This window comes from Heterodontus francisci, chromosome 2 (genome assembly GCF_036365525.1).
Source record: "Heterodontus francisci isolate sHetFra1 chromosome 2, sHetFra1.hap1, whole genome shotgun sequence".
Lineage (NCBI taxonomy): Eukaryota > Metazoa > Chordata > Chondrichthyes > Heterodontiformes > Heterodontidae > Heterodontus > Heterodontus francisci.
In genome coordinates, this window is record NC_090372.1 from 99,010,646 (window position 1) to 99,023,279 (window position 12,634).

At 46.6% G+C, this 12,634-nt stretch overlaps 1 protein-coding gene across 20 annotated transcripts in view; it reads right to left on the minus strand.

Annotated features, from left to right (window-relative positions):
* The window catches only part of LOC137345926 (histone deacetylase 9-like), a 1,063,883-nt gene that overhangs the window by 356,088 nt on the left and 695,161 nt on the right, over nt 1-12,634 (minus strand). The window lies entirely within an intron of this gene.

Genomic DNA, 12,634 nt, shown 5'->3' on the forward strand with positions numbered 1-12,634 from the left:
CCGACAGCAAAAAGCTTGGGAATTCTCCATTCACGCAGCTTGCAGATGGAGCTTTAAAAAGAAATCCATTAAATCACTCAAACGCCTAAGATCTTTCACTCACTCAGCCTGAGTTTAAAAAAAACTCATCAAACCACTCAACTGTGAAGAATTGCCCATTGAATGGCTGCATAAACAAACTCGTGCAAAAGAAACACTTGAAATACCTATTCAACAGCTGTATATACTGACAGACGAGAGTCCTGGAAGCTAGATAAACAGACAAGCACTGCATTACACTTGCTTCGGTCAATCAAAGCAGCTAGTCTAGAGAACAGATTTTTTTAAGGGAAGACAGTACAGAGTCCCAGAACCAGGTCTTAAAGCAAGTTTTAAAGTAAGTTTTAAAACAAAAGAACAGCAGAAAGATTGATATCAAACTTCCCAGCATGAACTGAAAGGCCATTGATATCCCATCTGAGTTCTAATTGTTCAAACAAAGAATGCAGTTATGCTTCACAGACCAGGTAATTACAGAAACAGAAAAGCAAACTGTAAAAATAATGATAGCAATTGCAAGTGAGGGATTACACAGAATCAATACCTCAGGCACCTCTGAAGAGGACCAGAAAGATCCTGCGAAGATATGGAAAGTGCTGGAATATCAGCTCCAATTGAGAGTGAGTCTTTGAATTCACTACCTGGAATTGATGTCCTACAGACAACAGGCATAGGAATCATTAGACCAGTTCGTCAGCCGATGCCGTAGTAAGGGCAACAAATGCGACTTCTCAGAAGCTGAGCTGTCAGACTGAATAATGGAGTTGGTGATTGTATCAACACACATTGAGGTTTTTCATAAGGACCTCTTGGGGAAAAAGAAATGTCACAGCATTGAGGCAATGCTGGAAGATGGTAGGAAATATGAAGCCATTGTAGCTTGACAACAGCATCAGCAAGCACAAGGTGCAACCAACAGTACTGGCACCATGACCAGGTCGAAAGGTGCAAGCAAGCTGTGTGCTAGATGTGCTCTGTACCCCTCATGGCGAAATTGCCCTGCATTTCGAGACCTGTGCAAGGCCTGCGGTATAATAGGCCTGCCTATGCAGGAATTCTGGCTCCAAAGATGCAGCCAGAAGCCACAGTGGGACACAAGCCAACAGAACACAAACAAATGGAAAACAGGGCAACAGCAGCAAAGAAAGTGCAAGAGACCTGCGTAAACGCAAACCGATACACGAGGTCACCAGCGAAACAGACCTGAGGCAAGACCCAGAGAGAAGTAATTCTTAGCAAGAAGACAAACAAGCATTCCACATTGTGAACCTAGCACACCGTATTGATGAAGTCCAACAACAGGAAGCTTGCATCACTATCAATATCACTTGCCCAAAGAAAGCTAGCAAACATACACTCAAGGTCAAGATTGACACCGGCCCCAGTGAAAATATCTTATCAGTCTGAATCCTCAAAGATATGTACCGGAGTTGTTGGAGATCAATGATACAACCGACAATTTAGAAGGGTAGCAGGGAAAATCCAGGTAATTATAAACCGGTGAGCCTGACGTCAGTGGTAGGGAAGATGCTGGAGAAGATACTGAGGGATAGGATCTATTCCCATTTGGAAGAAAATGGGCTTATCAGTGATAGGCAACATGGTTTTGTGCAGGGAAGGTCATGTCTTACCAACTTAATAGAATTTTTTGAGGAAGTGACAAAGTTGATTGATGAGGGAAGGGCTGTAGATGTCATATACATGGACTTCAGTAAGGCGTTTGATAAGGTTCCCCATGGTAGGCTGATGGAGAAAGTGAAGTCGCATGGGGTCCAGGGTGTACTAGCTAGATGGATAAAGAACTGGCTGGGCAACAGGAGACAGAGAGTAGCAGTGGAAGGGAGTTTCTCAAAATGAAGACGTGTGACCAGTGGTGTTCCACAGGGATCCGTGCTGGGACCATTGTTGTTTGTGATATACATAAATGATTTGGAGGAAAGTATAGGTGGTCTGATTAGCAAGTTTGCAGACGACACTAAGATTGGTGGAGTAGCAGATAGTGAAGGGGACTGTCAGAGAATACAGCAGAATATAAATAGATTGGAGAGTTGGGCAGAGAAATGGCAGATGGAGTTCAATCAGGGCAAATGCGAGGTGATGCATTTTGGAAGATCCAATTCAAGAGTGAACAATACAGTAAATGGAAAAGTCCTGGGGAAAATTGATGTACAGAGAGATTTGGGTGTTCAGGTCCATTGTTCCCTGAAGGTGGCAACGCAGGTCAATAGAGTGGTCAAGAAGGCATATGGCATGCTTTCCTTCATCGGACGGGGTATTGAGTACAAGGGTTGGCAGGTCACGTTACAGTTGTATAAGACTTTGGTTCGGCCACATTTGGAATACTGCGTGCAGTTCTGGTCGCCACATTACCAAAAGGATGTAGATGCTTTGGAGAGGGTGCAGAGGAGGTTCACCAGGATGTTGCCTGGTATGGAGGGCACTAACTATGAAGAGAGGTTGAACAGATTAGGATTATTTTCATTAGAAAGACGGAGGTTGAGGGGGGACCTGATTGAGGTGTACAAAATCATGAGAGGTATAGACAGGGTGGATAGCAAGAAGCTTTTTCCCAGAGTGGGGGATTCAATTACTAGGGGTCACGAGTTCAAAGTGAGAGGGGAAAAGTTTAGGGGGGATATGCGTGGAAAGTTCTTTACGCAGAGGGTGGTGGGTGCCTGGAACGCGTTGCCAGCGGAGGTGGTAGACGCGGGCACGATAGCGTCTTTTAAGATGTATCTAGACAGATACATGAATGGGCAGGAAGCAAAGAGATACAGACCCTTAGAAAATAGGCGACATGTTTAGATAGAGGATCTGGATCGGCGCAGGCTTGGAGGGCCGAAGGGCCTGTTCCTGTGCTGTAATTTTCTTTGTTCTTTGTTCTTTAATTGCCAAGTTATCTGCATGCAATGGGTCATCCATCTCTTGCAGTGGCACATTAACAATGCAATGCAGATACAACAAGTCGGTATGGAAACCACAAACATTCTACCTAGTAGACACGAGCGGACCAGCAGTGGCAGGACTACCAGCGTGTAAGCACCTCATCATCATAACTATCCACGAGAGCATTGCCAAGGGGAAATCTCCAAGGACTGGAACCTGCTCACAGACTCTGACCAGCATCAAACAGTGCAGTCTGGAAACCCAGCAACAGCAAAATACGCCATGCCTTCACTTCTGCTCTCTGGAGAACAGCCAGCACACAACAGGCCAAAATGGACAGCTATCTCCATGAGACCAAGTACTCCTTCCCAAACAAGTCCTCGACCTTGGGCCCCAAGCCTTCAGAGACGGAGGATGAGGCAAGACGGAGGATGAGGAGAGGCGAAGGACACGGAATGTCCTAAGAGGCAGAGGAGGAATGAGCTGAAGCATTGTCTATTGGCTCTTCGAGATGAGCCGGAACTTTCCAAGAATAACAAGACCTCAAAAGTGGTCATCTTGAGAAAAGCAACAGAGTATGTTAGCAGGCTGAAGGCAGAGCAACAGAAACTGAATGCGGAGAGGGAGAAACTTCAGAAAGAACAGCAACAGATGAGACGTAAGTTCCCCGAGCAAGAGTCATCAAACCATCTAGACAAAATATGGACTTTTGAGCCTCTATATTTATAAATTTCACAATCTCTATCCATGTGTAAATAATTTTGACGTTATCTAATTTTATTTGTTTTTGGTTTTAGCATATGAGACTTATCTTTGGAAAGAAGGGGGATGTTGTGTGATTGCCTTGAAGAGTAATGGACTTTTAAGATCTTAGCATGCTAATGAGCTGAGTACCAGGATACAGTCATGTGACTACATGCCAGTGTCACTCTGTAAAGTGTAAAACCAAGAGGCAAGTCATGAAAATAGCTCTGTACTGTATATACTTGTTGGCTGTTAATAAACTTGTTTGAGATCTTCAACCAACTGGACTCCTCATCACACTGATAGCAATGTGGCAGCAAGTTGAGTTGAGCTGCTTTTGAGCTTTTCAAGTATTGGAAGAGTTTTCAAGCCCCTTATTTTTTCCATTTCCTTTTAATGATATATATATTTGTTCGTGCTCCTAGTAATTTGAAATATTTTATATCAAAATATTTAAGCTAACAAAAAAAAGCAAGCAAATAAATGCAAAATACTGCAGATGCTGGAAATCTGAAATAAAAACAGAAAGTGCTGGAAAAACTCAGCAGATCCGGCAGCATCTGTGGCGAGAGAAGCAGAGTTAACGTTTCAGGTCAGTGACCTTTCATCAGAGCTGGCGAAGGTTGGAAATGTAATAGGTTTTAAACAAGTAAAGTGGGAGTGGGAGAAAAGAGAACAAAAAGGAAGATGTGTGATAGGACAGAGGGCTGGAGAGATTAACTGGCAAGGGCATGGGACAAAGGCAAAGAGAGTGTGCTAATGGTGTGATGAAAGACAAAGCATTAGTGCAGAGGGAGTATTAATGACAGAATAATAAGCAGCACTAGCCAAAAGCACAAACATGAAAAAAATAGGCAGCCACATGGTAAAAAAGATGGAACAAAATAAAATAATATAAAAATAAAAAAGGGCCTGTCATGCTCTGAAAATATTGAATTCAATGTTCAGTCCGGTCGGCTGCAGCGTGCCTAATCGGAAAATAAGGTGCTGTTCCTCGAGCTTGCATTGATGTTCACTGGAACACTGGAGCAGGCCAAAGACAGAAATGTTGGCATGAGAGCAGTGGGGGGGTGTTGAAATTGCAAGTAACTGTGGCTCGGGGTCATGCTTTCGGACTGAGCAGAGGTGTTCCGCAAAGCGGTCACTCAATCTGTATTTGATCTCCACAATATAGAGGTGACCGCATTGTGAGCAGCGAATACAGTATACTAAATTGAAGGAAGTACAAGCAATTGCTGCTTCACCTACAAGGAGTGTTTGGGGCCTTGGATGGTGAGGAGAGAGGAGGTAAAAGGGCAGGTATTACACCTCCTGTGATTGCATGGGAAGGTGCCGTGGGAAGGGGACGAGGTGTCGGGGGTGATGGAGGAGTGGACCAGGGTGTCGCGGAGGGAACGATCCCTTCGGAATGCTGACAGACGGAACGGGTTGGGCACCTGCATCTAATTAATTGCCTGTTGAGCTCACTAAAGAGCTCATTAACAGGCTTGTCAGGAGCTGGAAGCTATTTTTAAATGCTACGAACAGGGAAAATGTCATGGGAGGAACACAACAGGGTTATGAACATATGGGTATTGTGGAGATGAGGGCAGTGGAAATAGCTGTTTAAATTAAAGCAGAGACAGCAAATATTGTTGAAACTGGAAGAGTTAAATGTTATATTGGAGAGTGCCATGAAAGCGGATAGGGAAATGAGCCTGCTGGCATCACTGTGGCACTAGGGGTTGGGACAGCAAGGCCTGGTGAGTGTTCAAGGCCCTGCTGACAGAGGTCATGTGGGAACAGGCGACTCTGACATTGGACAGAGCAGCCAGGATGAGCCGCAGCAGATGCAACCTCCCAGACAACAGGAGACCAGAGGAGGACAGCAGGGGCTGCAAAGGGAGGAAGGCGCTACCCAAGACATTGGGTTCACAGCCCAAGAGTCAGCTACCTGCAAATGACAGAGCGCCAGTGCCGCAGGAGACATGCTCCTATCCAGGCAGATGGTCTTGGTCCTGTGTGCTCTGATCCATAATGACCTGAGGCCTCTCGGGCCCCATGGCAGTCCCCCTACCTGCAGCCATCAACGTCTCTGTTGCCTCAAACTCTATGCAACCAGGTCATTCCAGGGATCAGCTGTGGACCTCGGTGGCTTCGTGCAGTCAGCATCTCATTAGGCCATCAGGCAGGTCATGGATGCCCATTTCAGGAGGGTAGAGATTACGCTCACTTTGACACAGATGGGCATGCGCTGGCACAGAGGGCATTGAGTTTTGACACCACTGTTGGATTCATTCAGGTGCAGGGCATCATTGATTATACTTCTATTTCCCTCCTGGTGTTTGATAAGGTATCTACCAAAACTCGTTTTCACAGCCACATCTCCTTCCTCAGTGACTGTCTCCGGCTCCGACACCAGGAATGCCTACATTGATTATACTTATGTGGCTTTCAAGGCACCCAGTGACTGGCCAGTGAGATCCATCAACAGGAAAGGCTTCAACTCCTTCAATGTCCAAATGGTCCATAAACCACAATTAAGAGCTTCCTCCATGGTTGTGCTTGCTTTCCTGGCACCTGCTATGACTTGTTCATCCTCTGCCAGTCCAGGCGACCTTAGTCCTTCACCCCATCCCCCAAAGTGCATGGTTGGCTCCAAGGGGACAAGGGAAATCCCTTTGAAGAGATGTCTACTAAACCCTCAACGGGAGCCCCAGACAGAGCCGAAACAACCAATGCCACCTGCTCAGCAGGCCAACCATTGAGCAGGCCATCAGGTTTCTGACGATGTGATTCTGGTGCCTGGATTGGTTGGTGGCACCCTCCAATACCCTCCTGTCATTGTGGTGGTCTGCTGTGCTCTCCATAACATGGCCCTCCAGAGAGGTGTGGACCTTGAGGACAGTGAGGCCCTGGAAGGAGACATCTCATCGGGGGAGGAGCAGGAGGTAAGAAAGGAGGAGGAAGAGAGGCAGAGGGGGTAACACTGAACAGAGAGGTGCCCTTTCTGCATGACAAGGTGGCCTTTTCCTGCCACTCTCTGGGAAGAGGACCTCCCTCCTTTCTCTCACGGCCTGCAGCATTAGATCCAAGTGGGCATCGATGAAGCAGGTGTTTGTCCTGCCCTAGTACCAGGCTTCCAGCTCCCCTGTGACATCTCACTTCCCTCTGGTGTTGTGGAAGGCAGATCGCTCCCTCATGACACCCAGCAGCCTCAGTGATGGCTGCTGTGGAAGTCTACATGAGCCCTAGACTTGATCTGACCCACTGCCACTTTCAATCCCACTGGCTCTAAGAGGACAGGAAACCTGTCACCATACCAATTAAGGCTTTCCCACTTGAAAACTGCAATCTGAATCAGCTTCCCAGAGGTGGCAGGTTTCAGGCCAAAAACACGACTAGGCTCCTGTTTCCCATCACCACTTTGAAAATCCAACCCATGTTGAGTTTCATAATTGTCTTCATAAATAAAGGCATTGAGTAAAAAAGCAGGGAGGTTTTACAGAACCTTTATAAAGCTCTGGATAGGCCACAAACAGTTCTGGTCATCACACTTTAGGAAGGATGTGAGGGTTCTTGAGAGGGTACAGAGGAGATTTATCAGAATGGTTCTAGGGATAAGTGATTTTAGTTACAAAGTTAGGTTGGAGAAGCTGGGGTTGTTTTCCTTGGAGCAAAGGAGACTAACAGGAGATTTGATAGAGATATATAAGATGAAGACACATTTAGATCAGGTAGACAAAGACAATTTGTTCCCATTAGCTAACGTTACAAGGACTAGGGGAGAAGGATTTAAGATTTTGGGCAAGAGATGCAGTGGGAATGTGAGGAAGAACTTTTTGACGCAGCGAGTGGTTTGACCTGGAATTCACTGCTTACGAGGGTGGTGGAAGCAGAGACGATGAATGATTTCAAAAGGAAATTGGCTGGGCACGTGAGGGAAATAAACTTGCAGGGTTACAGGTACAGAGCAGGGGAACGGATCTGATTGGATTTCTCTGCAGTGAGCCGGCATGAACTCTTGGGCCGAATGGCCTCCTTCTCTGCTGATATGACTCTATAAGTTGTTCTCTGCGAACTCTTGCAGCTCAGGGCACTGGTGGTCAATGCTGCTCCTCCTCTTCCTCCTCTTTCTGCTGTGCTTCTTCCTCCTCCTCCTCCACTTTTTGTTGACGAGCTAGTGATATGGGCTGGTTCATCAGTATCAGAAAGTTGTGCAGCATGCAGCAGACAACCTCAAATCTGCATACACGGTCAGAGTTGTAGTGCAGAGCTCTTCCAAAACAGTTCAGGCAGTGGAATCTTAAGCACACTGACATTCTGATCAGTGATGTTTCTGGTGCGGACATGGCTCTGCAGCTGTTCCCCGATTCTTAACAGGCCTTCGTCACCCAGTAGCCAGCCTGTGACCAGATGGCTTGGTGAAAATAAAGGTAGCTTAGAGGACTGGCACAGGATGAATGAATCATGACTGTTGCTAGCAAACCAGGCACAGATATTCACAATGAGATAGGTGAAGTTGTGGGATAAGAAGTGCTCCCTGAAGGCCCACAGTGTGCATGGCCTCCGAACATAATGGCCTCCTCTTCCCCTTCGTCCCAGCTGCTCTTGCTCTCTCCACCTTCTTGGCTGCACCCCCTCCTCCTCCAACCTCAAACGCAGACTTACTAGACTAGCCAATACTACAATATAACTGTTTACAAAGCAGTCCAGCATCAGCACAAAACTGTTCCCTGAAGTCAGAATTCAACTGTAGAACACAGAAAATAGCCCAAAAAGGCCCAGAAGTTAACAAGCAGCTTAAAAGGACAAACCAGCAATGCACCTGGATAGAGCAGATGAGTCCTTTAAATAATGCACCTGCAGGACCTTCCTTTCTGTTCGTGCCATGACTTGCAATGTGTAGCAAGTCAGATGTTGAGGCAGACTAATTTCACAAAAGTTCCTACAACAAATGCAGGACATTTACTTGAATATTAAAATGAGCATTTTAAATACTTCTAGCACCCACTCTCAATGCCACTGAGTAGCCTGATCCAAAATAGTAGAAAGAGTACTCCACCAACTCTATTGAACACATAGGCACCCAAATTATGCCTGTAAAACAGGGGCCGTGTGATTGAATTTCTGAGCTGTTGATATCACAGACACAGGAAGTGCAGCAATGGAAATACAAAAATAACCAAAGTGTTATATAAAAAAAAGAACAATTTAAAAAGACTGGTGCACTTGCCTTCAACAAGATGGAGGACAAAGTCACATGACACATACCTTCTCCTGCACTGAAATACACATTCATGTCTGCTAGAACTGAAACCGATTAGCCCATCTGCATTGAAATTAGACACTCATCACACATAGATGTGAGCTATCCACAAAATGAGCCAAAACTCGCACTAGCAGATGCTTCGTCTCCAGTTACAATCACCACAATAAGGCGTGAACATGTTTTTTCATTCGTTCGTGGGATGTGGGCGTCATTGGTTAAGCCAGCATTTATTGCCCATCCCTAATTACGCTCGAGAAGGTGGTGGTGAGCTGCCTTCTTGAACCACTGCAGTCCTTGGAATGTAGGTACACCCACAGTGCTGCTCGGAAGGGAGTTCCAGAATTTTGACCCAGCGACAGTGAAGGAACAGCAATACAGTTCCAACTCAGGATGGTGTGTGACTTGGAGGGGAACTTGTTTATTTATTTATTTTTTTATTTAGAAATACAGCACTGAAACAGGCCCTTCGGCCCACCGAGTCTGTGCCGACCAACAACCACCCATTTATACTAACCCTGCAGTAATCTCATATTCCCTATCACCGACCTACACTAGGGGCAATTTACAATGACCAATTTACCTATCAATCTGCAAGTCTTTGGCTGTGGAAGGAAACCAGGGCACCCGGCGAAAACCTACGCGGTCACAGGGAGATCTTGCAAACTCCGCACAGGCAGTACCCAGAATTGAACCCGGGTCCCTGGAGCTGTGAGGCTGCAGTGCTAACCACTGCGCCACTGTGCCGCCCCTAGGTGGTGGTGTTCCCATGCATCTGCTGCCTTTGGCCTTCTAGGTGGTAGAGGTCGCAGGCTTGGAAGGTGCTGTCCAAGGAGTCTTGGTGAGTTGCTGCAGTGCATTTTGGAGATGGTACACACTGCTGTCACTGTGTGTCAGTGGTGAAGGGAGTGAATGTTGAAGGTTATGGATGGGGTGCCAATCAAGCGAGCTGCTTTTTCCTGGATGGTGTCGAGCTTCTTGAGTGTTGTTGGAGCTGAACCCATCCAGGCAAGTGGAGAGTATTCCACCACACTCCTGACTTGTGCCTTGTAGATGGTGGACAGGCTTTGGGGAGTCAGGAGGTGAGTTACCCGTCACTGAATTCCCAGCCTCTGATCTGTTCTTGAAGCCACAGTGTATATATGGCTGTTCCAGTTCAGTTTCTGGTCAATGGTGACCCCCAGATTATTGATAATGGGGAATTCAGTGATGGTAATGCCATTGAACATCAAGGGAAGATGGTTAGATTCTCTCTTGTTTGAGATGGTCATTGCCTGGCACTTGGGTGGCGTGAATATTACTTACCACTTATCAGCCCAAGCCTGGATGTTGTCCAGGTCTTGCTGCATCTGGACATGGGCTGCTTCATTATCTGAGGAGTTGCAAATGGTGCTGAATATTGTGAAACCATCAGCAAACATTCCCACCACTGACCTTATGATGGAAGAAAGGTCATTGATGAAGCAGCTGAAGATAGTTGGGCCCAGGACACTACCCTGAGGAACTCCTGCAGTGATATCATGGAACTGAAATGATTGACCTCCAACAACCACAACCATCTTTCTTTGACTTCAACCAGCGGAAAGTTTTCCCCTGATTCCCATGACTTCAGTTTTGCTGGGGCTCCTTGATACCGTACTCGGTCAAATGCTACCTTGATGTGAAGGGCAGTCACTCTCACCTCACCTCTGGAGTTCAGCTATTTTGTCTGTGTTTGGACAAAGGCTGTAATGAGGTCAGGAGCTGAGTGGCCCTGGAAGATCCCAAACTAAGCATCAGTGAGCAGGTTATTGCTGTGCAAGTGCCGCTAGATAGCACTGTCGACGACCCTTTCCATCATTTTGCTGATGATCAAGAGTAGACTGATAGGACGGTAATTGGCTTGTTTGGATTTGTGATTGCTTTTTGTGTACAGGGCATACTTGGGCAATTTTCCCCATTTCCGGGTAGATGCCAGTGTTGTAGCTGTACTGGAACAGCTTAGCTAGGGGCGCAGCTAGTTCTGGAGCACAAGACTTCAGGACTATTGTTAGAATGTTGTCAGGGCCAATAGCCTTTGCAGTATCCAGTGCCTTCAGCCATTTCTTGATATCACGTGGAGTGAATCGGATAGGCTGAAGACTGGCATCTGTGATGCTGGGGACCTCAGGAGGAGGCCGAGATGGATCATCCACTGGGCACGTCTGGCTGAAGATGGATGCAAATACTTCTGCCTTGTCTTTTACACTGATGTGCTGCACTCCCCCATCCTTGACGATAGAGATATTTGTGGAGCCTCCTCCTCCTCTTAGTTGTTTAATTGTATCCTTATCTTATTAAAATAGGCTGAAATTAAAAGCTGTTGTATAGCTCCTCGGGAACCAAAAACCAGACCTCGCATGGGTGAAACTATATACTTTATGAATTTACCATTAAAGGTAACCTTTTTGGAGAACAAAGGGGTGTCATGAGTCATCAGTCATTAAGTCATCAGAACATCAGAACAGTCAGTCTGAGATCTCCAGCCAGGGAGAGAATATCAAAAGCCATCTTGAATTCCAGCACAAGGCTGAGAGAGAGAGAGAGAGAGCGAGAGATCAATTCCAGATGAGACAATTGAAGCCTGCTGAGATGATTTTGCAACCAACTGCAGCAGATAAATAACAGTGCCTTTTGAACAACTCCTCCACCTGTGAAAATTGAACTAAGAAATACCAGCACTGTCTTCGAACTGAAGTGTTGACTGCCAGGTGACTTCAGGAACCCAGCAAGAGAAAGACAACCAGCAAACAGATCTGCAACTTTAACACTTGCCTTCTAAGAGGATCCCACAGTTCTTTCCTGAAAACAGCAGACTTTTACAGCTTGAACTCTTAACAACTCTTACCTTTACCTTCCATTTATCTTGAGTGTGCATGAGAGAGTGAATGCATGCACAAGTGTTGTTGCTAACATTTTGGATGATTATTGTCAATAAATATTTAGGCCAGAATTTTACGCCCCTCCAAAGTGCGGGCTGGTGGCAGGGGACGGGGACAGTGGCCAGGGTGTAAAATGGAGTGGGAGGCTCAGGGAGCCCTTCCTGACCTGATCCCGCCTCCGTTGCCATTTTACGTGGGGCAGCGGTGGTGTGAAATGGCCCGCCCACCCCAGGCCAATCAAGGCCCTTATGTGGCCGGTTAATAGCCACTTAAGGGCCTCCGCCCGCCGCCATGGGGACTTTACTGTTGGCAGGTGGGTGGCCCAGGCCTGAGAAGGGCCACCTGTAAAAGTAGACGGACTTTTGATGGCCTGGAGGGAGGCCCTCCTGATCGGGCACCATGTACCTCTTTTCCATCCTCTCTGTCATCTTGATCTTGAAGTTGGGTTGCAGTCCCAGCAGTGGCCACTGCTCCCGGAAGCACTGCTGAGACTAAGAGCTGCCGGCCTGCTGATTGACCATCAACTCCAATTACAGCAATTAAGGGCCTGGGGACTGTAAAATCCAGTCTAGATCCCCAGGCCTGACGGAGGCAGGATCGCCACCAACTTTTCGGTTGGTGGATGGCTCCCGTCCGACAAGCATAAAATTCCAGCCTTAATCTTCTGTTTTGTACTCACAAGAAAACCGGTCACTGTGTTTATTTGACTAACAAAACACAGGAGCTAAAACACAAGTCAAACAAAAACACTACCTGTGATCAGTTGGAGGTAACCAGTGGAAACCAGCCACATCATTTCCCACCTATCCATAACTTT